At 39.7% G+C, this 27,175-nt stretch overlaps 1 long non-coding RNA gene across 1 annotated transcript in view; it reads right to left on the bottom strand.

Annotated features, from left to right (window-relative positions):
- Positions 1 to 27,175, bottom strand: part of LOC142604078 (uncharacterized) — a 142,298-nt gene that overhangs the window by 61,621 nt on the left and 53,502 nt on the right. The window contains exon 2 of the long non-coding RNA XR_012837972.1: positions 12,941 to 13,113. This is a non-coding gene — a long non-coding RNA (uncharacterized LOC142604078). The remainder of the gene's footprint in view (positions 1 to 12,940; positions 13,114 to 27,175) is intronic.

Raw genomic sequence — 27,175 nt, 5'->3', positions numbered from 1 at the left:
TGGAAGGGGCCAGGGCACGCGCCCCGGCAGGCTGGCTCTGGTGGGCTCCCACCTGGGGCCAAAGGCTGAGCTGCTGCTCCAGGCCTGACGAGCCAGGGGATGAGCCCTTCCAGATTGTGGCACAAGGCTCCCTGCATCCCCTGCAGGGAGACAATGTGTCTGCATTTAACCTTGAAGCGCTTTCCAGGTGGTTTTTTTGTTTTGTTTTATATAGAGAGAGGTTTGTATATGCATATATACACACACACACACTTGTTTCTTCTCATCTCAAATTCAGAAAGGCAGCGATTACTGCTGCTCAAGCTGAATGCTATCAGCCTACTTAGCTCCTCACCGGCCTGAGCTGAACCAACTGAACGTTTGCTTGGACTGCAGACCCGCCGCGTTTCCTCCTCTGTATCAGGGCATGAGAAGAAATGTGGAAATAGCCACTGCAATTCGGAGGAGAAAAAGGTGTCTCACACAAGCAGAAACAAACAAACAAAAAAATAATAATCAGCAAACCACCTTGCAAACACACAAGAATTCAAGTACTGCAAGACGACACAGACAAAAGTTTTGTTACAAAATAACCTTTTGAAAATGCAGTGAAGGCAATTGCTAGTGTTTATTTTATATATCATTAAGGGCTTTATAGAGAGCAGGTAAAAAAAAAAAATCATGCTAACAAGATTATTGAGGGTAGTGCAGACGGTGCAAACTTTATGTGAGATGGAGCTGAACTTTTTCTATTTAACTCATCCTATCTAGCTCACACCAAAATCAGCACACTTTAGCTTGTGTTTTTACAATTCAAGGAAGCCCTTGGTTTATTGGTCCTAGAACTAAGCACTCAGTACTTCATATGTAGAGAGAGACACTACTGCATCCTCCATTGTGTGAGTCCTTCACTTTGAAAAATTTAATTATTAATTGCCAGTTATAAGTGACGGGATTAGATGTGCCTGGAATCACTGCATCCTATTTTATTTCTGGAGAGAAGCATGCAAAAGCCCTGATCGCTTCTAGTTTCATTTACACAGGACGCTTCCCTGTGAAATAACACAGTCCCTGAAATCACACCTGCTCTTGCTCTACAGGAAAACCAACCCCAATCAAGATGACATTTGCAACAAATAGTATCCATGAGATTACTGAATTAATCAACCCTTATGCTCAAGTTTAACGTGAATTTCTCTGATTGTGTGCCAGCTTCCAGACCTGTCAGGGTAGCACATCTCATCGCACTTTCAGCAGACACAAAATGACATTTTCTTTTCAAATGTCATCATGTGTCCAGAGCTCCATGAAGAAAGGGTATCAGGTTTTCATCTGGGAAGATGGAGCCCATGTTCAGGCAGCAAAGCACAATATAAAAATCAATCAGGTTCCAGAGAAAGCTTAAGTTCAAAAATAAACTGGTTTCACTGTATGTGAGTGTGATCAGAAGCTGACAGTTTCAACAGTGCTTTATTTATGGAAGGCTCAGCTGTCTCCTCTTTCACAAAAACTTGCATTTGTTAAGTGTACATTGCAAAATAGTCTCAGTGACAAACTAAGCCTTGATAACTATCATACCCAGTCCTCCTCAGTGCCCTGTACCAGTGATAGTCTGGCAGAGACTGTGGATTAAGAGCAAATCCTTCATACAGCAGAAGTGCCAACGCTTATATCATCCCTCAGATTTCCCTCAACAATACAGTAAATTTCATGACTTGTGTTTCAAAAAAGAAGAAGAAAAAAAAAGCCCAAAACTCTGCTGGTTTCAAACAGAGTTTGTCACTTTCTAGAGAGATGCTCTGTATGTCAGGACATCTCATTCTTGATGCAAGTAGCAGATCTACAGGAAACAGGCTTTCTCTGATTGAAACACTGAATGGTGGGGAAGCTTTAGGAGAGGAACAAAATCCTTACATCATGTCCATTTTGCTTGCAATTTAAATCAAACCTCCAAAGGCAATTCTAAGCTAATTATTTACAGTGTTAAGCTAATTATTTACAATGTTACACTCTAAGTTAACAAATAGGTATGTTCCTTTCATTAATGTTCCTGTGAAGAAGAAAAATCAAGTGAGACACAAATTCTACATTTTATCAGAAATATTGGCTACCTTCTGCTAAGGTGAAAACCAGCTTTTCTCAGATCCAGGTTCTATAGTGTTTTGTCCTGTCATATGCTTTCAAGAAAAATAGAAATATGAAACATTTTGTGAGAAATTCTGCCTTCAAAGCTCTTATTTTGTCTCTGTTCTGACTCTTATTATGGAAAAATTATGTCTTCTCCACAGAGGAGAGACCTATATTTAAGATTAAACTACCAAGCATTCCCATTTTGTCAAAAATAATCCCCTATAATTTAACAGCAGCTACAAGAACTACCTCTGCAAAGCAGCTATGCAGATGCCAGTAGGCCTACTGAATTCCTAGGATCTTCCCAGAAAACATTTCCCAGGCAAACCACCCCCTGCAAAGGGGAGTTCCCTGCCAGCCACTCTCCCATTTCCCTGTAAGCCGCAGGCAGCTGCGAGCGCGCACCGCTTCTCCAGAGGGTGGGATAAAGCCACCGACCGCTCAGGAGGTAGAAAACCTCCTTTTTAGAAAAGAGACTCCCTTTGTGCAGCTGACAGGAGCAGGTAAAGCTGGGCGTGATGCTGAGGAAGGTCAACATCATCATCCCCCAGGAACTGGCAGGGGGCAAAGCAGGACCTGGCCATTGCACAGGATAAAAGGCTGTGGGTGCAGAAGGACAGAGAGGGCTGGAGAAGAAAGCACGGGGACTGGAGGAAGAATGAGCTTTGTAGTAGATAAAGGCAAGAGGGAAGGGGAAGAAGTGAAAAAGAGAATGATGACATTTTGGGTCTTTATTGAAGGAACTACTGTTTTAAAAAAGAAAAAGAAGAAAAAGGTTTAGGTCATCAAACTTAAAAATGCCACTCTCACTTAAATGTTATTGTACTTGTTACTGTGAAAGATAAAACAAACTAAGAGATTTAGATCTCTCCATTTATAACTTGTGGCTTAGATTCAGATAAGGCAATTTATGATATCCTTAAGATTTTAATAAACTTGAAAAAAATAAAAAGCCGTTTAGGTGGTGATGATCATTATATTTGTAAGTGGTACCACACTTCCATATGAAAAATCTTGTATTTTGTAGACAACTTTAAGATTTGAATCCTAAAAAAAAAAAAAAAAAATCCCTGTGAAAAACAAATGAAACATCTGTCCCTGGTACCAGTACAATCTTCCTGTGGATAAGGGTATACTCTAAGGTGGATGCCTAGCTTTAACTAAGAAATAGTTGAAGTCACTAGACCTTAGTTAAAATGGTAAATATGTTTTTACAAACTTTGTTTCAAACTGCAATTTCCACTAAAAACAATAAATTCTCAGAACTATTTCAGTAAAATTCCAAGATTGTAGGGGGGCATCAGAAAATATCAGACAACCTGTCTCTGTTGTACGCGCTGCAATTAACCTCATCCACAGGTTTAAACAGAGTACTGCCTCCAAGACAAAACATGCCTGTTCTACATAGGTTGCCCTGGTTCAAAATCTGCTCTCATCTAGAACTACCACAACCTCTGTGGTACTACAAGGTGAAACTACAGGAAAAAATCTGAACTTTAAGTATTCTGCTTCACAATATCTAATTTCTTGTTGTCCTAGAAAAGCAAGCTTTTTACTGTCTCTCAAACTCTCGTTTAACCCTCCTACACACATACTCCATTTCTGCTTTCTGAGCGTATACACTTCCTCACACTGAGTTCATATCACTTTATGGAGTGAAGTAACATATCTACATCTCAGGCCAGCTTCAGGTTTTTCATGAATATTAAAAACAAAAAGATCCTGGGAAGGAAAGAGGAATATTGGAAAGGACATTTCAGGAAAACCTCTTAAGAACTACTGAAAATATCTCATAATAATGAGAAGCAAACTAGGTCACGTCCTCCCCATTTCTTATTCCTCATTTCAAATAAAATATTTATTTGATATAGTTTAATAAGGAAAACAGAGAGAAAGAACCAAGGAAAATCTTTAATTTCAGAGGAAATATAGGTTCCTTAGCACTTGAGAGGATTTTGTCTTAAGGCAGAGGAAGGAGAGAAAGGATATCTGGAGAAAAGAAAAGGAATTCAGAAGACAGGTGATTTTACTTGCATTCTGACACATAAGGGATTTTGTTAACTTCACAGAGCACAGGTAGAGACATTGAGGCATTGCCTTAATTAAAAAAAAAAAAAATCCACATCCACAAAAACCACACACAAAAAACCAAAAACCCCCATCAAATGACATAAGTAGAGACATATTGTCCTGTACCTATTACAGGAGTTTTAGCAGTAATGTGGCCAGAGAGGCTTATTTGCTGAAATATTCTACCTCATTTGAAATACCTGAAGGGATATGAAGCCATTTAGTCCTGGTTTCATTATGTCATTTTCCCCCCATCCTTCCCACAGATTTGGAGGGTTTGTGTCAGCCTCCATAGTTTTACGAAACCCTTGAGGGAATCTGGGCTTCACAGTGTCATTGTGAGCCAGAGGATGGATCACTTCGTGATTTTGGGATTATTGTTATTTTCTTTATTGTTTATATTAGACTAATGTGTAGAGGCATCAGCTGAAATCAAAATCTCTTTGTTAGATGGTATTATATTAAATACAGTAGGAGATGTAATTTTCCTGGATATTAATTAAACAAGAGACAAGTAGTAAAGTGGAAAAGAAGGCACATAAGATCTGGCAGTAGTAGGTCAGGGGAAGAAGCCAGGAGTAAAATTCAGGTCTCCTGCATTGCACATCAGTGTCATCGCCACTAAAATAAAACTAGAAACAAACGTTGATTTTGTAATACTGCAGCTTTAACTTTTGGTCATGAACAAAGTGGACAGAACCTATAGTCTTTTGCAGTAAGCTGGCCAAATACTCCCTTGTAACTCATCATGCAATCTTCCACTGAAACTGACAGAAACCTCTTTTTTCCTTATCTTTCAGGTTTTCAAAAATAATTTGATTTTCTGTAAAGGAAAGAATTTTATTCCACATCCTGACCCTCAGAATTCCTCCCATCCCTTCCCATTCTTTTCCTGGTTATCTGTAGTTTTTGCCAGAAAGGGTTAAGTACAGATTTGGTTAGAGAAGGCAGACGTGGTATTACTGTAACCGCAGTGGGTCATAGGCAGAGGTGGAATTCTCTTCAGGTACAACATTTGTCTAGTCTTTGGGAGAATATATACTCCACATTCATCGGGCAACATCTCCAGAGATGCTATGGTGTACGAGAGGCAGGTTGTAAAATCTTTATTATTAAGAATCTAAGTAAATCTTAAATAGTACATAAACTTTCTGGGACAGTATGAATTTTTGCATCACATGGGTGACAAGTGATTTCATACCTTTTCGATGGTATGAAATGGATTCAACTCCTTAGAGAATGTAAATTTTAAGCACAGAGATCTTTGCTAGATCAAGCAATGATGAGGGTGGGGAAAAAAACCCAAACCAAACCAGAACAAAAACAAGCCAAACAAACCCAAGACCTTTAAATTTAATAGAAAATAATTGCTAAAAAACTTGATCTGTTTGAATAAAGCAAAAATTATACTGGTTTTGGCTGGGATAGAGTTAATTCTCTTCATAGTAGCTTGTATGGGCTATGTTTTGGATTTGTGATTAAAACTGTTGATAACATGGGAATGTTTCAGTTATGGCTTACACAGCACCACGGCCTTTTCTGTTTCTCACACCCCGCTGCCGGTGAGCAGGCTGGGGGTGCACAAGGGGCTGGGAGGGGACACAGCCAGGACAGGTGACCCCAACTAACTACAGGGGATATCCCAGACCATATGTCATCATGCTCAGCAATAAAAGCTGGAGAGAGAAGGAAGAAGGGAGGATGTTCAGAGTTATGGCATTTGTCATCCCAAGTCATCATTAGGTGTGATGCAGACGTGTTTTCCTGGAGATGGCTGAACACCTGCCTGCCAATGGGAAGCAGTGAATTAATTCCTTATTTTGCTTTTCTCACGTGCCCAGATTTTGCTTTACCTATTAAACTGTCCTGATCTCAACTCATGAGTTCTCTCACTTTTAACCTTCTGACTCTCTCCCCTATCCCTGTGGGAGAGAGCGTCTGGGTGGACCTGAGCTTCCTGCCAGGGCTAAACCACGACACGTGCCAAATACAAGCCAGATAAGCCACAGAAAGCCACAGCTACCCTCCCCATGGGACTCAGCAGGCAAGCTGCCAGGCCACATTAACACCTCCTGCTCAGGTCAGGTCGATTTATAAACACTTTGGAAGCCAGAGCCAAAAAAGGCTAGTAGCTAAGATGACAATGAGTAATATTCACGAAGCCGCGTTGGCCCAGATCAAAATAGCACCAGTAAACCACCAAAGAGCATGAATGACAAATTGATGAGTTGTGAACTATTCTGATGGAAGATATTTGCCTGTAGGGAAAGGTCATACCTTCAGAAACTTCCTCTGCTTCAGCCAACCAGCTGGAGTTACCAGCAAATAGTCAGGAGTAACCCCTCGGTGCTGATCCTGAGGGAACAACATGCCCCATCATCTCTGAGGGAAAACAAAAGGCTCAGCATACAAAATTCATAGGTACACCTTGCAACCAGAAATAGCTCTTGGAAAGCAGCATACTGTCCTATTCAATAAGCATAATAATAACTAGTGCTCTTGTAGGAAATAGGGAGCATAAATTCATTGTATGTATTCTTTGGAATGAATAATTCACCCAGCTCTAATTATGAGTATAGCACTCTGAAACACTATTCATGAACAGCATCCCATAAGCCTCCGATAACAGCTGAAAAAAAAAAAATCTAGTATATTTAGTTCTAAATCCTACATTAATAAAACAATATAATATACATATTTTCCCATCTATCTATTTAAGAGTTCTACAATGCATTTTATACATGTGGAACCAGAAGACTGCCTAGCAATCAAATGTACTGGGATATAGACAATTCAGACACTTTCTGGGGAGGTCACCTGTTTTTCCTGAGGCTTGGGTCCCCATCTGTGATAGAATTGCTTGTTTCCCTTACTTAGGAAGGAAACTATTTCAAAAAGGAAAGAGAGGATCATGCAGAAAGAGGGTATCCAACAAGGAAAAATAAGCACCAAGAAATGTTGTCAAACCCACCAGTAAGTATAGAGTAACTAAACAATTACAATTAAAAAAAAAATCAGCATCTCTAAGGTAGGTCATTATAAGTCACAGGACTTCAAACCATTTTTCCTTCCTTTTTTTCCAAATGTGTTGTTCTTTTATATTTCAAAACTGTGCAACAGCTGTTAAGAAAATACTGCACCACCGGTGCTTTTCTCCCCCCGTTCTACTACTGTGACTTCTGTGGATAGATTAGGGGAGAGTGCTGATTTTGGGTGCTGCTAAAAATCATTGCACCACCATAAGTTTTAGTTTAAGTTCTAAAATGGGCCAAATGTCACAAAATCAATATAGAAAAATGCTCTATATTTCATTCTAATTTTTCCTAATATTAACAGTATTTTTTCCACTAATAATGTTATTTTTTTAATACCTTCTTATAATAATTTTTGATAACATGAAACAGAAAGAAGTCCTGCATGCTGCTTATGGCCAAGAGTCCTTTATCGATCTAAAGTCTAACCATGGCTCTGAACTGCAGATAGCAGCAGTGTGAAATGTTAAAGATGAAATCTTAGTTTCGATGAAGCCTGACAATGACATTTGTCATTGTATTTATGATAATTATCTTCACATTTTTATTAACTTATATAAATTCTACACGGGGAAGGGACACGGACGACACACCAAAACCTACAACCCTCACTACTCCGTGAAGCCAGAGTAATAACAGCTATTATATAGCATTTAACAAAACAGATATGCTAAATTCATGGGCATATAGAGCATTTTAGGAAAGATAAGGCCATTATAAAGGAGAAATTTTTTTTTGTTAAATCTAGAAAATTTTCAGTGAATTAATTCTTTATCCCAAGCATGATTAATTATTATGACATTGCATTCGCAAGATGCATCTTTCCTATTTTTTATTCAATTTCACAGAGGAAAAAAAAAATCACAGTAGCATAGGTACCTATGGCAGTATGTCATATGAAGACACATATTAATGTGGGCCATGCAAAGAACATCTACATAAAATATCTGATCCCATCTTCCCCTCTGTTCCACACCAAAACCTCTATTGTCATTGCCAGTTTTAAAAGCTCGAAAAGCAGTTTGATGATGTATGTGGATCAAAGCAAAACTACAACAGCAAAGTCCTCATTCAGGCTACGCACCTGCTGAAACAATTAATACTTCCTTCACTACTGCATTACAGGTGCGCTGTGACTGCTTTTTAGGGAGAGGAGGGAGTGCAGGGAGGGGGTTGTAGTTTTAGAAGTACAGACCTCAGATATCTGATTTTCTCATTAAACTATGACTAATTGCAGTGCATAACAGATGCAGCAATACGACTTTGGATAACAGCTTCACAAATACCACATATGCTCTTTTATACTTTTAATTAGCACTTCCTTCCAAAATACATGTGATGAGATTATTTGAAAGGGTGAAAGTCCCACAAGACCCTACACTATATCATTCCATGCAATTCCCTGTTAACACGAGTTCTCCATCTCCAAGATGCGTTAACAACCTCAGGAATCCTCCATTAATATGTAAAATGCATTGCCAGTTGCACAAGGGTAAGATAGGCAGAACAGCTCTTTAGGCAGCTAGCCTAGGCTTTCCTAAGGTCTTTTCAACTAGTATTGCTCACGGAGCAGCACTGAACACACCATAGCACATGCTGGGCTCGCAGATGCGAGATTTGGTATGTGTGAACTAGCCAGCCTGCATCTAGACTGCTTTCGATAGATCTAATTTCTCAACCACGCCAGCATACTTCTTCAATTTGTGACAAGTCTTTGTGATTATATTATAGACTGGTCTCAGTAAAACAAGGCCATGAAATACCTTCATCAAAGCTACCAGCTTGACTGATGTTAAAAGAGGACTGCTTCATGTGAGTTAAGTACTACAGTGGGATCCCTCCTAGACTGAAAAAGAAAAAAAAATTGAAAAAAAAAATCTTTCTAATGCACTTAATATACATGAAAGCGTTTGCTCTGTATTTAGAATCATCTGGATGACCTGACCCTAGGAAATCTTTATTTTTAATTACTCTGAATTCTCAACCTTGTCCGAATTTGCCTGGAGTCAAACCCACAGCGAAGCTCGGAACTGGGGAACTCCTGCTGAGAGCGATGCCATAAATCTCACCTATGAGTTTGTGTAGGGAAGAAGAGGGTTTTCAGGTGTATAAAATAGGTGTGGCATATGTTTCTGAATCTTCTTTCCACCAGTTCTTGTTAGCACTTACAATTTACTAGTACTTACTATTAAGTCCCTTAAATTTAATTATTATGTTAATGATTAAATAGTTAATAAACACTTAATTGGACAGAATGTGTAGTATTTTACCCTTTTCTATACCTGAAGGATTAGTAAGCACAATTAACCCCTCATAGTCATCGTCACAAAATGGCAACACAGAGAGTTTAAGGATGTTCTGTAGATAAGTATTTGCAGGTTATTGTCACTAAAAATAATCAAGTCTTGAAGGTCTGCATCTCCTACCTTGGTCCTATGCTTGGGAGACATACTTGAAAAATTGATCAAGTCGACTGCCTTCAGTAAAAAAAAAATGCCTTTATTTGAAAAATGATTGTGTGGCAGCATGTTTATTTCAACATAGTACGAAATATTAACCATTCATATATTGCAATGGCTATTAGAGGTGCACGTGGGACAAAACATTGCATAAGTATATTGCTTTGATATAATTGCAAAACTTTTTCATATCAAAATTGTTCAACTTGTTTTCAATCCTGAATTTTCATTTACCAGATATTTTGGGAGACGAAGTAGATAAAGAAGAATTTCACATCAGAACAACTTCTTTTCAAAATACAGTAATCTCCCTGTACTTAAGATTCAGTTTCCTGACTAGCTGTACCTTTAAACTTGAAGGGTTTGTAGTTATTACGGAAACAGCCAAAGTAAAAAAACCCAAAAAAAAAAACCCCAAACAAACAAACAACAAAACAAGCCAACCAACCAACCAATACCTCATGGACATATAACTGTATAACTGTCCTCACCAATGTTTCCCATACTTTCCCTGAGGCTTGCTGGGACATGCTATAGGGAGAGATGGGAACCTGCTCCTGTTGGTGTGCACCGTTACAGTAGCACCCATTTTCCTGCAGTTCCAACCTCTTCACTCAACCATTATCTTGTAAAGTGTACAGTACTGTCTGCTTATATGACTTTTATCAGAATTTTTCCGAGTTTGCTTTATTCTCTTATGAACAATTAATACAGAATTGAATTCTAACAATAGCTTATTTAGGAAAACATTCACCTAAATAAGAAGCTCTAAGCTTGGTACCCAATAAAAATGAAAATAAGGGAAAATGCTAAATCAAAAAATGGTTCTATTGCTTAGTATTGTTGATGATTAAAGAAAAACCCAAATTTTTTCCCCAACACCTTCTTATTATTAATGTTAGATGATAACTAGAAATATTTAGGGAAAGATACAGTCAATTAAGTGGAATTTGTCATCTTCAAGTTCCATTCATCATAATTATGCATTCGATGCAAAAAATTTAGTATATAGCTGCTGACTCTACTGAACGTTTTCAAGCTTTATGGAAGTACAGGTTGTAAAAATGTAGGCTTAGGAAGTTTGCTTGGCATAAATGAGCTATAGCATATCCATATACAGGAAATATCCTGTTATTCAAAAGAAATAAATCAACCCTCTTTTTGGCTAACATAAAAACTAAAGCTGTGGTACTTTTCGGTTTGGTAAAACCTATTTTCATAGTCAGCAAAAGCTGTATTCTAAGGTATGAAACAAATGTGTATAAGAAATGCTTACATACTGATTTTCAAAAGTGGGTAAATTGCAGAAACAAGCTTAAGAGAAATACTTCCTCTGGTGATGGGTTGCACACCATGTTGTCATAAGGTGAGTACCAGGATGGGGTGGAGTTAATTTTCTTCCTAGCAGCTGGTATGCTGTGGTTTGGATTTAGGATGAGAATAATGTTGGTAACACATGGATGTTTTGGTTGTTGCCAGGCAATGTTTACACCAAGTCAAGGAGCTTTTAGCTTGTCATACCGCCTTGCCAGCGAGGAGGCCGGGGGTATACAAGAAGCTGGGAGGGAATATGGCCAGGATAGCTGACCCAAACTGGCCAATGGGATATTGCATACCATATGACATCATTCTCAGTATATTGCTGGGGGGAAGCTGCCAGGGGCAGGGACCGCAGCCTGGGAACTATCGGGACATCAGTGGTCTGCAGGTGGTGAGCAATTGTGGTGTACATCACTTGTTTTGAATATTCTTTTAGCATTATTATTATTGTCTTCCTTTTATGTCCTATTAAAATGTCTTTACCTCAATCCACGAATTTTACCTTTTGTCTCCAGTTGTCTCCCCCATCCCATTGGGGGCAGGGAGGGGAGTGAGCAAACCGCTGTGTTGTTGATTTAGCTGCCGGCTGAGTTAAACCACAACACAGGAGCAACTGATTTGACTCCGTGATAAAGGATTCCGATAGTACTTCTTCATGTCTGCTTAAATAAACTTGTAATAATTTCAGGATGGCTAGTCAGAGACATAGCTATTGGGACCAACGTACGATCAACATCGGGGAACTGTTGAGATGGTGGGAGACTGCTGAGATGAGGGACAGATCGATTTGTCAGACATTTGCAAGCACAACTGGGGGAATGGATATTCCATTTCAGATGTGATGACTTCCCTGCTCGTAATGAAGGGCGGCACAATAGGACTGAGATTTAATGAATAAGCATTGTTACGCAGAACAGGACTGAAAAAAAGGAAAATTCTCCTGGGCTATAATAATGTTAATATTAATTTGTTCAGGGGCTTGGAAGTAATCTCTAACCCCTAAGCCTTGCAGAGGTAGTTCAAGAAGGGTAAACCCTATTTGTAAATTAATTTCTGCAAAGCCTTACATTATAGTTTTACTAGTGATGTGCCAAATCTCATTTGTGCAGTGTCAAATAGGCTGAAAGCTGGATTAGCAATAGCCTACTCTTGCTTTTTTTTTTTTTCCCCCCACAGAGGAAGACTTTTGGGATTTCCACTTCTTTCTGAAACTTCCTGTATCTCAGATGTACCATTTATACTCTTACACTCCTACCTTCAGACTGATACTTGGAACATCCACGTGGCCTCCCACTCAGTTTCAATGATATATTGGAAATTAAAACTCAAAATAAAAACAATTCCAAAACATTTTCCCGAATTATTTTCCCCCAACTATCTTGGACGTTGTCACTTATCTTGTTCCCAACTCAGTAGCAGCATTAACATTTACTCTTTTGCCTGAGGATGGGTTCGCATATGTTCTTCCCAAAACTATTTCTGAGCCTGACAAAGTCTGATGAGCAACCAAATGCCATTTGGGATGGGGAGTCAGTGAGCCAAAAGACAATTCTGTTGTATACACAATTTTTTTTTTCCCCAGACTGAAAAGAGCTAGATTTCTTCTCTGTAGCAGCCCAAGAAAAAAGGACAATAATCTTGACACCTAGACAAACCATTTAACTAAATCCCTCTTCACACCTCAGCTACATAGCAGTCAATCCATAGTAACTAGTAACAGTCATCCAAGACTCCTCTGCTTACTGAACACAGTCCTTAAACCCAACTGCTGATTTCACTTATATACATGTTATTATACAAAACTACCACTCACAGATGCTACCACATAAAATTACAGACAAACAGAAACAGATGAACATATAGATAAACGTGTAACGCACATTTAGAAATGAGGAAGAAGAAGCAACATTAAAACACAACACAAGCTGTGTTCATTATTCTGGAACTTACCTGAAAATAGCTGTATAAATAACTCTTGGGGGGAACATCTTTCCTGAGATCTGCTGTGGAAACTGCAGTATGGCTGTGCCATCAGGAAGCTCGGGTTCTGATCTTTTCCAAGAGCAGAGATACGACAGGCACTGCCACCCCCTGCCATTCACTTGACAGGTTTGGGATGTATGCTGATGGGGAAAATGCAAATATTGAGAAGTTTAATCATTTGTTTTCCCTGAGAAGGAAAGAAACATGTAAAATAACTGCTTGCTAATTTTTTCTGTCACTTCTGTTAAGCAGCGGTACAAGTACAACCCTAAATTTTACAGTTTGGTTCTGAGGGCCTGTTTTCTCTTTGACAAACACTTCTGTGGATTCATTTTTGAGGTTGTGAAGTAACACGACCTCATGAACAGCAGACGTATACCAAAGGCAACTTATTAAACCAGCTTAATAAAGATAATACAAGTAAGGTTAGTTCAGTGGAATATAATATTTGTCATTTATGGTCTATATGCCAGCTGATAACAAAGCACCAAAGCAAGTCAAACCAGAATTTCACCTAATAAAACCATACGGGGCTTGACCCTACAGAATCCTGAATGTAATGGAATCTTTTATGTTGGGCGAGGGAGGGTATAAAATGGCCACATTAGGAAAGGCATAAAGAATCACGTGAGGCAATATAATATCAGCAAAGGGTTCAATTTTGGGCAAAGAACTCTCAACTTTTTCCCTTCCAGCTAAATCCTACTCTCATGTCCACAAGCATAGATCTAGAGAAAGAGCAGGATAGATGGATTTACTTCATGCCTAGGTACCCAGGAACAGAATTTGACCGTGACTATTGGCGAGCAAGATCTAAAGTATAACTGCCACTTGGGCTAATTGCCTCCTTAGTACATCAAAGCTGCACAAATGAATTCTTTCAGTCACATAGGGAATAGCACCATTTAAATATGAGGCATTGGCTTCCTGAATTTCAGGCAATTTCCTTCACCCCTAACTTTAACAAAATTACTCTAAATGCTGATCAAATAGCTGACTAGCTTCTGCTTTTGTTTAAAAAAAAAAAACAAAACAAAACCAAGATAGCTCAAAATTAAGTCACTACAAATCCGCGAGCACCTGAATCTATACCACTGCATGCACAGCAGTAGACAGAGCGCCTGTTACTCGCTGTAACCCTTGGGCTCATAATGAATGACTGCCCAAGTGCCGTGTGACCTCTGAATGGTCTATAAAAGCCCAAATTAGGAATTTCCATAAATCAATAACCTGTGTTTTAAAGTGTATTGTTGTCCTTGCTTATGCTTGTGTCAGAGGAGAACTGAGGCTATCACCAAGTTATTAGTAAAACCATCAGTGTGGCAAATAAGCATCTTGGTGTCACATTGCAGAGCTCTAGGTGATTATGGTGATAAACAAACCAGCTTCAGAATAATCCAGCATACTCACCAGGATAAAACTCAAATAAAATTCAGGTATTTCAATTTACTAGCCCTACAGCATTTGTCAGGGTGCTGTTCAAAACACTCCCTTCCCACCCACCCCCATTTTCTCTTTACAACCTGTTAAAATAACACTGTCTACAATTACAGGGTCATTTGTTATGCATGATGTAATAGACTGCAAATATAAAAAGGCATTATCATTACTTTTGTCCTTTGTTCTTCCAGGCCAGAATATTGCATAGTTCTTTACTTTGACATTTATTGCTTTTAGATTGGTAATAGAATGGTTTGTGTTGCTCATTATCTTGAATGATGATAATATTAGAGTTTGGGGAGCCTGCGTTCCCTGTTAAGTAAAGTAAAGGTTTCATATAATTTACTAAAGGTTATTACTGGACAATTACCCACAATACAGTTCAAGTCTAATAAACGTTAGCCACATTCACTCTTAAATACCACATCTGTAGTATGGTTTCTAGGAAACTACAGAGAGCGATTTATGTCATCTGTGTGTGTGGGAGGAGGAGGGTTCTTTATATGTGCATATGTATATACATATTTTTATATGTATTTTTAGTGTTTACTAATGGTTGTCCTTAGGGAAAGCATTTCATTCAAAGAAGCACCTAGCAATACAGCTGAGACTCTGAGTAAAGAATGGGAGGGGAGGAGGGTTCCAGATTTAAAGTAATAAAAATTGTATCAGCTTTTGGCATAAGACATTACAAAAGAACTTATATAACAACCTAATATATTAAATTAATTAGCTGGGAATGAAATTCAGAGCCTGATTTCACCCTTCCATCCCTTTTATCTCTGACCATAGTTGGCGTCCCATCCTGACCAGCGGCAGGACTCTGTTCTTGGGCTTCACTGCCTGTAGCCTGGGGAACCTTGATGGGTTGGGAAGTCTTTGGCAATCCAAGCCATTTCTGAGACTTGCAGATGTTTATACCTATATAACACTGTGTGCACAGCCATACACACATATACAAACACTCACTCCCCCCACCCCCCCCCACCCCCCCCATTCTTTTCTGTTTGGTACTCCAGTTTGCCTGCAGCCATTTATGTTCAATTTATGTTCATCAGTTCATTTCTCTAGCAGCAGCACTTTCAATGAAATGTTTCTATTTGGTGCCAAGTAATAGTAGCTAGAGTTATTTGCCCTATGAATCTCAGTAGATTAGTTTTTGTAATTTACATACATATCCAGTTTCTACCAATTTTCATTGACGGTTTTCTCTTTGGACATTGTTGCATTTCTATTTTTGAGCTGTAACATTGTTTCAGACTTACAGCTCTCTGTAAACTTTATGATATATTCTGCATTATTATAGTTATCTAGTAATGCAAAAGTGAGAGAAAAACCTTTAACTCCAAATATTAAAATAGTCTGCAGAAAATAGAGTTAATGTTTCATGAAATAAATGTCATAATACGAAAAAAGTATTTTAATGGAAATTTGTTCAAAGCCTCAGATGTTTCTTTTCTGACTAACATTGGTTGCTATTCTTCGTATGAGTCATAAAACCCAGACTGATTAGGTCATCTGGTTCATCCGCATGGTAATAAATAATTTTAAAACTACACAGATTTGCAGTTATGATGAGCTGACACAAGACAAGTATGAGCCTGTGAATATAATTGTAGCCAGCTGACACACCTGCGATGGGTTTGCTCTCAAGAGGGAGCATATTGATGGCTGGTATTTCTGATGTTGTTAGAACAAGATAAGCTGTAAACCAAGATAATGCTCTTCCATGCTGTGCTAGAAATGCTCAGCAGATGTTTGAGCGAAGCAGAGAGAACCACACAATTGCTGTTATTACATCACTTGATATTATAATGGGTGGACAGGTGTAGGTAGGAGGTGAACACCTGCAGAGCTGGGCAGGTTTGCTCAGCATAGGCCCAATCCAGTCGTCGCGCAGGGTACGGGGAGGCTCCCCAGGAGCTGCTGCGGGATTCCAACAGGACTCAACCTACCCAGGCAGAAGCTGCACAGATCCATTTGGGAGCCCTTCACCCCCTGCGCACAGTAAGCCCGGCCCCCCGCGTCTCCCATCTCATGCATAGCAATCGGACACATGACATCTAAATGCATTTAGGGGCACGGCTTAGTGAGTACAGCTGTAGTAGCACTGGTGCCTCATAGGTGTAGACCTGCAAACTCTGCAGTTTTCATTAAAAACTGGAAAGCAGCAGGTGCTGTTTCAGCAAGGGGTATGGGTGCCCGGCGAAGGCAATGAGCATTGCCCTCAGAGTCTCCCTCCCAGACTTGCAATAATACGGAACACATTTGAGAGTATTTTCAAAATAGCCTGGGCAACTTAGATACACAAATCCCATTAAAATTAAATCAATGTGCTTGCTACTCCCACCTGCTTTCAAGACTTCAACTTATTTTTAAAAAGCACAATGGCAAAATGCATAATGAACAAGCCTAGCCTTTCAACTTTCCTTATCCTCTGGGCTAGAAATTGTGGGTGAATTCCACTGCACAGCAGAGACATAAGGCAGCAAACAGCTTTCCCATATGACAGAAGAAATTAATTCCTCCAGTTCTGTATGTCTTGACAAAAAAAAAAAAAAAAAACAAACCAAACCAAACAAAACTATGAACTTTTTCCTATACAGCCATCTTTCAATAAACGAAAAAACCAGTAAGAAAACGTGTGTTCAAATCTAAGCAATAAAAAAGCAGCTACATTTTGATGAACACTGTTGCATTCAGAGGAACAACAGATATGTTCAGCTGTGCAGTTTTGATAATATAGCATGTCCCATAGAGACCTTTTTTTCCAAATTGAGGCAGGATCCTCATAAAGTTGGAGCGACTGCACGGAATCTCATAACTGAGCTGCACATAGGCTAAAATTCCTCCAGGAGAGAAAGTAGTCACTGCAGAGCTCAGCAGCCAAGCTCAAGTCACCGAAGACTAGAAATCAAGCAAGGGCAAGTACTATTGATGCAGTCTTCCCCCAGATGGATACTGGTGATGAATGTGTTTCAAATGCCAATAATCTCAACCTTTGTTCAGTAGGATACAAGCTTTGCATTACATTATTGGCAAACACCTTGCTGCTATTTGCCCCTACACTGCCATTTGTTGCCTGCCCATCTGGGCTTGCAAGCACTGGCTTCTTTGTTTTTCCTTTCCACTGGCTGTAATTATTTCCCCAATGGCCTAGCAAACTTCTCGAATGAAAGTGACCTTGATGCCAAAGTACATTTTCTCTTTGTCTTGTGCAGTCCATTTTAAATGCAAGTTCTACTGCTAGGCTTGCATATTCATTTTAGTTGATTCACGTTTTTATTAGTAGTTTATTTTAGTGTAGCAGCTCCCAAAACAAGCAACAATACTTTCTGATTTGCTTGTGCAGTTTACACTTACACATCAGCTCTGTAAGGGAATAGTCCCTCAGTCAAATCTTTAAAAGGATTTACTTCTCTCCAGGGTTCAGCCAGTCCCTTGCTCCTTGGCTGCAAGGAGTTTCTTGCTTTGGTGCCAAAATAGAGTTTTGAATTTACTCCTCCCTCTCCCCAAATATAATTTCTAGCATCATTCCTGTTCTTAGCCCTTTCATATGGTGGGTTAGAACAGCAGCAATATCAGCTCAAATCCTCTCTTTTTCCTAGGAGAACCTGAACCTACACCTCTGCCAGGCCACAGAATGTAACTAACCTGTTGTAACTGCCCTGAGGCGCAGGTTTTAGAGCTGCTTTTTCAAGCAATTCCACTTTTCACAGAACAACTGAAAATACCGATTTTCTCTGGTCGAATTAACTTAATGATGTCCTATAGAAAATGCAGCACGCTAAATTCAATCATTAAGAGTTCAGGTTTTTCTGATACACAGTATCAGCTGCGATACATGAGACAGCACTGTTGGCACCATAGCAAAAGTACACACCGCTACCACTTCAAACCGATTGCAACATCAGCTTCAATTTGCTATGGAATAAATACAAATACACATCCCTCTCTTGCCTGTAAACCCTTGCAGGAGCAGAGCTGCAAAGGAGCTCCTGCTCTGCTGACTGCAGGAGTTCAGTTTTAGTCCCAGAGAGCTTCAAAGAACTGAAATCTGAAGGCAAAGGCTTGCAGAGCTCATAAGCGCTGCAGTAACACGCTTTGAGTCTGTATAATTCGGCATCCCTGAAGACACGCTGCGGTGGGTACCAGGCCAGTGCCCCAGTTGCATATTTTTTCCTCAATGGGAAAAATCAGGGTACCCCTTGTTTCATATATTCTAATCTACACGGGTATCTAACCTAAATTTTCATCTAATAAATGCATTTAGGAATAACAGCCTCAACGAAAATAAGTCTGCAGCTGCTGTATATGTGCATCAGTACTGCTGAAATGTGGAGCTCTGTGGGCTGGTAATGATTTTGTCTTGTGGGGTAGGAGCCTAAAGCCTGAGTTAGATAGATAGGCTTGGGATTTAAGCAGTGCTTTTTTGACATTTGCTGTTGGTTTAAACATTACATTAAAACAATGAAGGGTTATGAATCACTAGCAAAATAAAACATCTAGTTACACATATAAGGAACTGAGTAAGCAAGGGTGTGGGCAGCAAATTATAGTGTTCACATATGGAAAAGCAATGCACTAACATATCTTGACATAACGGGTCTTGAACCAGAGTCTTACAACTGGAAAGTTGCTTGTCTTTCTGAGAGAAAGATTTTGAACCCTGGTTGGAAAGAAAAATATTTTCATTCTTTGAGGAAAAAAGTCTTTCCTGGAAGACTTTTGGTGCCCTCAGAAAATAAAAAAACATATCTACTCCCCTGGGGAATTTTATTGCAATATACCTGAATGAAACATTTTAAAATCTATTACCCTTCAGGGATTTTTTGCAGTTGTTTAGCTGTTTGTCAAAACAAATAAAACACAATTAGCAAATGTTTCCCAGTCTTCTTCCTGATATAGACATAATAGCATGTAAAGCAAATAAGCTTTTAACCTTTTAGCCTTTTGCTGATATCTATTCACCTTCACCTGCTTGTGGTGGTAAAGTCGCCCCCCAGGCCACTTTGCAATCCCAGCATTGTGTTCTTGTCTTGGTTACAGGTGCGGTGAGCTGGGACAATCCTGGACTCCCTAACTGCACCTGGCATTCCTGCTGCCTGGATTGTAGCCTGATCTGGAAGGTACCAGAATTACCTGACAAGAATTTTGGCCCAAATGGAAAAAAAATCACTGACCAAAGTCAATCATCTCACAATCCTATCAATAGTGATCCTACATGAGACCTTCTGAGCTCTCTGGGATTGCAGCAGGCTGTGAGCCGGTGACTCCCCCTGAGCTGGGATGTCTCTCAGGGTAGATTTCATGAGGATTCAAAGATCATCTGCTGACAAATGCCAATGAAGGAAAAACTCAGTAATTCACTACAATTTGTGAAGAGAGAAAAATCATCATAGGTTAACCTCTATATCTGTATTTGTGTCTGTATCGGTGTGTGTGTTCTTATGTGTATAGGATTTCATTTAGAAAACTCAGTTGTAAGTTTTGTGTGAACCTTGCCATTTTCAAATCTTTTAAAAGTCACAAAATTTTAAATATAACAAATTGTGTTAATTCTTTTTTAATTGGCTGATAATTGTCATTAAATATCATATAATCTAATTCTGTGATTTATTATAACAGCGTTAATAAATCTTAAATTGCTGCTACTTCAAAACTGTGTAAAATCAATTTGTGACAAATTGCAGGATCCTAAATCACTATTTGTGACAAAAGTCGCTGAGATGAAAACATCAAATAGACAAGCAAAACTGTCATCATTAAAGTAAATGATGCACCAGCAGGCATATGTGTTTAGGTCCCTCTCCTGTCCAGGCAGTGACTTTCAGAGCTGCCGCGATGCCAGTGGGGCTGTGCGCATCACGTCGCACAGGAGAAGTCATGTCTGGAAGAGCGTTCTTCTGAATGACTGCTTCTGCCTGAGGAAGTCCGCTTGGGCTGCCACGATTGTCACTGGGAAGAAATAGGCATTTGTGTGCCCATCGCTGTCACCCTAAATTACAGACTAATTGGTTGCCCGAAGAAGTTCAGATGAGTCATTCCCCTAATGCCCAATTCTTGTCACTAACAAAGTGGAAAGAGGTGAGAAAACCATGTGTAGAGCTACATCTACTGTAGATGCCTGGAGTTAAGTGAAATTAATTCTGCCAGATATTTATTTTTATGAATGGCATTGACTCAAAAGATCAATGACACTAAGACAGACAAAAAGCTGTTATTTCTATTTGCTGTAAGTTCTGGATTAGGTTTTCATTCTAACCCCCTTCTTGTTAATATTCAAGAAAGTATAATCTGTGTGAAAATTAATGGAAAATGAATTACTGCCTTATAACCAAGCAAAGTACGAACAGAGACCTGGTTGTCTAGAAGTTTGATTTGTGCTGCATACTGAATGCAGTCCTGGGAGCTGCAGTACATCACGGTGAGGGACAGAAGTAGATGTTTTATAGACTTTTTATGCTTAAATAGGTAGAACCTCCACTTGAGCATAAGGTGCGTGAAAGCTGCTGGGCTTGATCCTGCAAGGCCTTTTTGTGCTAACTTACTTCCATTTTACTTGGTGATGAGGGGATGGACTCACAAATCCGTTCTCACAGGTCGATATTACAATGAAAGGTCTATCTGGAAGGAAGTCTCAAAAAGGCACCTAAAACTTACAAGACAATTCTGTCTCCAATTCAGCCTCTGTGGTACCAAACTCCTCTAAACAGCATCTCAAATTTGAGACTGTATCTGAACCATTATGTCTGCTGGGCGTGGGGAGAAGGTAGAGGGCTGCGAAGCACCCTGTCCCTCCCCTTCTGCCAGCGCAGGCAAAGCAGCGGCTGGGAAGCTGCTGTCAAGGGATGGGAGGAGGTTTGTGGAAGACCCACACGGATCAAGGGAAGAACTGTTTCAGGTCTGACATGCCAGCCTGACACAGGTATGTTTGTCCCCTCCCTGGGTAGGGTTTGGGGGAGCACAAATGCACAAGGCAAGGTTTGGGTCCTTCAGAAGTGAGCCGGGAAATCTGTCCCTTCTCCACCACGCAGGGCTGGGCAGGAGAGGGGAGGGGGAAGCTGGGGATTCACAGCGTGAAGCCTGGAAACTTCATTTCCTCAAAAGGCGAGGAAAGGAAGCGAGGAAAGAAAGCCTTTCTAAGGAAACCACCTGGTGAGAAAGCATTAGGCTGAATGCTTCTAAAAATCATTATTGCTTTATTTACATTTCTCAAACACACCTTGCAGTTCTGCAGGGGTCAATTTTAACTCCAGACAACAACAGACTAAAGCTCAGCTGTTCCTTGCCAGTCTGTACAGGAGAGCTGAGCCACACTATGAAGGCTACGTGCCTAAATAGTGATTTGACTCTGCAAAGCAGAGAAAGGCGTTATGGATTTGGGGTCCTTAACTCCATACCGTGTATCCCTGAAAAGCTCAGGCTGGTGCCTTTCTGAATCTTCAGTTTGGCTGCCAAGAAATGAACTTATTTTAGGTTGATGCTATCGTCATTTATAGAGCCACAACTATGGAAAGGACTCCTCCTGGGAAATGGTCATTGAAACCAAAAAACCTCTACCTGAACAGCTGGCACTGTAAGACAAAAGGGAGAAATACTGAAGGAATAAAGGTTTTATCTAGACTGCATCCCTTTCTGTTCTAAGGCTGACCCATAACTTCTTTTAAGTAGTAGACATTAATAAAGAAAAGAAACAAACAAAAGACCTAAACATGAATCTTGTTTCTTCAGAACTTCTCCATTCAGCTTCATTAAAATTTCCATTCAAAATCCTATTCTTTTACAATCCTGACCTGCTATTCTAGACAGGTAAGTCTAGAAACATTGATACTGCTTCAGAAAGACAGAGGTGTGCGAGTCAATCTACGATCCTTAGTTGTAAGAAAAGGGAAATACACTTGGAGGGACATCTGCTTAATAGCAAGAAATTAGAAATCAGAGAATAGAAGACAAATTATTCTTTTTTTTCTTGTGTTTTAGTTGTTCTTGCTATACATATCAGCATTAACTCAGCCTCTCCCTCAGACTACTACAGCTTTCTGTAAGGCACAAAGACCCTTCCCACGGTCCTTCCCTGTTTGTGAGACACTAAGAAAAAAGGTATGGGAGTAGCAACATGAACTCCAGTAAACCTTTTGATCTCCATAGCTGAAACATAAAGGAGGGGAAAAGAGCGGGTATGCTATCTCAGTGAGATTACTCCTATAAGGCAAATATAACTGAGCTATATCCCAGAAATATATCCCAAACACTATATCTAACAAACATAATAGAGCTGATGAGCTTCTAAATTCAGAAAGGGGTGATACACTGCCCTGAGCTGGTGGATTTTATTCTAGTTAGAAGGAAGGATAACTGCTGTCACTAGAATAAATAAAAAAGTAACATTAATAAAAACCAAACCAACCTCCTCTTAATCCATTTTACAATAAAAGTAGCTTTTCATACCTAACCATCATTGCGGAAGTAAATTCTTACTTCTCTTTACACACCCTCTTGCTCATGTGTGTTTCTATGTATAATATTTACAGAGTTCACACAACAGGGAGGGGAAAGAAAGAAAAAAACAGAGAGAATGCATGTGCTATCCTGACAAGCAAACAGCAATACTACAAAACAAATTAAAGCTTCATTTGCTGCCCTCTGGCATACAGAGATTGTAGCAACTTCTTGGATGCTCTCCTTACCAAAAAAAAAAAAAAAAAAAAATACTATATGCAGGACTAGAGTTTCTGAAAACAAGTCTGTTCTTCACATACATTGGAGATTTCTGAAAACCTTTTTCTTTACAATGACACACTGGTGCTCTCTTCCTCATTTCCTTTCAGCTGATGACTTGCAAACTTGCAGATGTGGATCTTTTATAGTAATTTCATCTGTTACCAAATTTTTTAATGCAAAACCAGGTACTATTGTGCTTGAGCTGTAGAAACAAATCATGCTCACTTCCTCCTTTTGGCTAAGTGTAATTTTAATTCTTCCAAATTTAGCAGCCTACATTTTTAGGTCATTTGTCAACCCAGAAGTGATAATCCTGCATCTAGACTCTCTTTTCCTGTGTCATCCCTATGATCCCTCAGTGAATACAGTATTTGTCATTCTTTCTACTAAAGTAATGAATAGCTTAGAACTGCATCTACTGCAAAATAGATAAATACACTGCAGCCAAAAGTGTGGCTAAACCCTCCCCCTGGGAAGCACATGGCCAAGTTTATACTGTCCACCTGTATACCTCCTCTCTTTAGGACCAAATTCAATTTTCTTATTTATCAGCTGGGGACCATGACTGGTGGCATAAAACACGCAGGACATGAATTAAACTTCCCAATTTGCAACGACCTTTACATAAAGAGAAAGCCAGAGTAGTTCTCCCAGGAGCTGTAGTGTACTTGCTCTTCCCATTTCAAAGGCACTTTGTGTCTTCTTTGAAGAGAAAGTCCATTAAGTCCAAGAGCAATGCTCATGTTCATATTGCTTTGAGATTTGCTGTGCTTGGTGGCCTACAGGACAGTGCTTATAGTTCAGATTTGGACTCACTTGAACTAGGCGAATCTAATATGCAATCCCAAATTGTAATATGCTCACATTTCCTTTTCTTTTGTGCATACCTGAGATTTAAATTACCTATATAACTGTCCCCAGACAGGTTTTAATTCACTATTTTTAATTATTCATATTTAGCATAGCCTCTACATTAACACCCACTGATTTTTTTGAGAAAGTAATTTTGCAAATACTTTGGGACTGTGATGGAAGAGCCTTCCTACATTGCCAAATTCAGTCTTCCACTGTTATTAGTAAACATGCATCTATGTTACAGTTCTTTTCACAAACTTCCTTTATAAAATTTTCTTTCAAGGATTAAAATGCTATTTTTTGGCCTTGTACAAAGGCAAGGGCTGAAAGCAAGCCATGCCTGTGAGCGTTTCAGATGTAGGTAGCTAGCCAGAACATCATTGCCTCAATAATCTGGTGTTTTAGGAGACTTTCTGATGTTGACAGAGCTGAGCCATCTGCTTGCTACCCATTGAGGCTGTAAGGGACTGTTCTCAGGCACATTCCTGTACCGACCTCTCTCGAGGTGATGTTTCACCGTTCTGAAATTGCCTGGTCACTTCCATATTTTCCCTCAGGCCATGCAAAATAGGGCTCAAAGCAAGCAAAAAGTATATAGGCAAAAAGAAAATTAGTCTTTCTTTCAAGTGTATGCTGAAATACAAGTTGCTGAAAGCCATATGGCTACTTTTCTACCACCCCAGAGAGCACTAAAACAGGGTGCCAGCAGAAGTGGATCAACAAGCTTTGACTGTCTAGAAGGAAAATAGGAGGAAGACATTTCTGTGAAGGGTTGACTCTAGCACTGCTTTCTAACATGACAGAATCCACCATTTGTTCTGAGGCCAGCATACATCCTTACAGTACTTCCACACTGGCTGTATCACCTTCATTTTCCAGGGCAAGGGACCGAAGAACAGATTTTTATATGGTATTTAGGCTGTGTTTACTTTTTTGCTGTTGTTTGTTTACTCTCAACACTTTCTCTCTTTGGATCAAAATGGCCCTCTATGTAACACCCAGCCTCAACAGGAGGGACAGCAAGTTGCAAGCCCATTCACATCATCTGCCCTGCTTGTTATTCCAGTCTTATTGTAGCCTAGCGGCTGGGATGCTCTCCTGAAGTCAGAAATACAGCCGTCCCCTCTCAAGTTTCCACTAAAATTCCAGGCGAGCATGATGGCCACTACTGTTTCCACTTAACTCCAGCCAGTGCTTGCATCCTCATGGCACCGCCTGTGCTCCCACCCCTGCTGCCACGAATCCAAATCTCCCCAGCAATATAAAATCCAACCGCATTCTGAACGTACAAAGTCACACAAGAAGGTTTTAATACCCTTTGTCTCAGACAGTCTGGAACGAGGTGTCCCATTTTTTCAGGTGAGCGATGGAGCTGACACGGTGTTACCTAAAAGGCCAGGCATTTTTTTTTTATCTTGAGTGAAGTGGGAATCAGTTATTCCTCATATGTTAATATAGTTAACACTAAGAAACATCAAAGTCCAGGGTTGTGAAGGGTGTGCGTGTTTGCTTCCAGTAACGACTTTACGTTTTCATCTTTTTTGTGGTACATTTTGTTAAAAGAGTGATGACTTGATTCAAATTTTTCACAATTTATGCAGCCATTAAGATGGGGAAAGCAAACAAGACTCTACTCATTGAAATTAAATCTTTACGGTGATGTTTCAGCAGTCATTTATTGTGGTAGGAATAAGGAACCACAAAACAATAGGGAATGGTATTATGTTAAGTATCATATTAACACAGTATTTGCAAAATTTTGACCCAGGCAATCAGCTCTACTGTTTGCTCTCAGACATGAGGTCTACTTTATAAAAGGCAAGACTGTAGGGACAGACAACCCCCAAGCAAATTCTGTGCAATGCTGTTAAAGCTAAGACTTTTCTAGCTGAACTGTTGTATGACACCAAGTCTCTTAACAGGCACAAGAAGGCACTACAGAGTATAGACAAATACCAGCCATCAAGAATAGCATCCAACTCCTAGAGCAAGTTATCATGGCAACACAGCAACAAAGATTTTAAAATTTCATCCACATGTAGATCACCTTCTCAAAAAGAGGTACAACTCTATGGAATTGCCTCACTTTCTTCCCTTGCTCTTCCCTCTAGTCCAGGAAAGCAACCTATTTCCAGGCAAGCAGGCCCTCCTACATTCTTGCCTTAGTATGGCAACTACATTTCTTCAGGAAGTTTCCCAGGTTTTAGGCAGTTTTTTGGAGGGTAGGAGAAGCAATTATTTTAAATACTAAGCTATGATTTATAAAGGTGTCTATATTCCTTTCAATATTTGTCATACAACATTTGTCTCATAACACACAGGATCTACAATGATGGACATATAAGAGATGCTCTTGGCACAGAATTTGGTCCTTTGCAAACATCCCTTCACAGGAATCCTTGTTTGCTGCCAATGGCGGAGACTGAAGTCTGAAATCTGGACTCAGTCAGGACTTGGCAGCCTCCAGATGGAAACACAACCCACCGTCTGCCAAACCAGCACCCTAACAGATTATGTTACCCTTCCCCTCTGCTGGTGTCCACCAGCAGCCCAAATGAACAAATTGCCTTTGTGTTCTTCATAAAAGAAGGCAGTACAGACAATTCAGGCTGTTATGAGCTTCACCTGCTCTGCACTCATGTGGGGGCTCTGTTTGTGTTCATATCATCCTATTGGATAAGGTTGTGAGTATTTGTGTGGCCGTGAGCACATATGCTCAATGTTTTTAACAGGACAAAAGCCTAGCACAGAAACAGTTATTCAAAGACTTTATACTGGTTTTGTCATCAAGGCTTTTGTAGCATTTGTACAGCTTTTTTGGCTTTACACCAATATTTAAATCTAGGCAGACATTATTAGCAGTTTAGACTAGTAGGTTCTTTGACAAAGTGCTTGAATGAAATTGGTTTATATTTGCTAAACAAAGTCAATGAGACCTGTCAACAGGATGAGTTATGGGAGCTGCTCAACTTGCTGGGAGATGCCCCAAAGAATAATCAATTGCTTAGCTGTTTGGGTTTGTTTTTTAATGTGGTTGATACATTAACGAGTTTCTAATTCAACACATGCAGTATTGCTTTTAGGAAGATGAGATAGTTTGAGGGATAAGGAGGAAGGGTTGACTTTAACTAAGCCATCAGAGTTAAAGCAATATTCCTGCTTCCCTCTTCTCCTGCCCTCCAA

Source organism: Balearica regulorum, chromosome 1, assembly GCF_011004875.1.
Source record: "Balearica regulorum gibbericeps isolate bBalReg1 chromosome 1, bBalReg1.pri, whole genome shotgun sequence".
Lineage (NCBI taxonomy): Eukaryota > Metazoa > Chordata > Aves > Gruiformes > Gruidae > Balearica > Balearica regulorum.
This window is presented reverse-complemented; position numbering and strand designations above follow the sequence as displayed.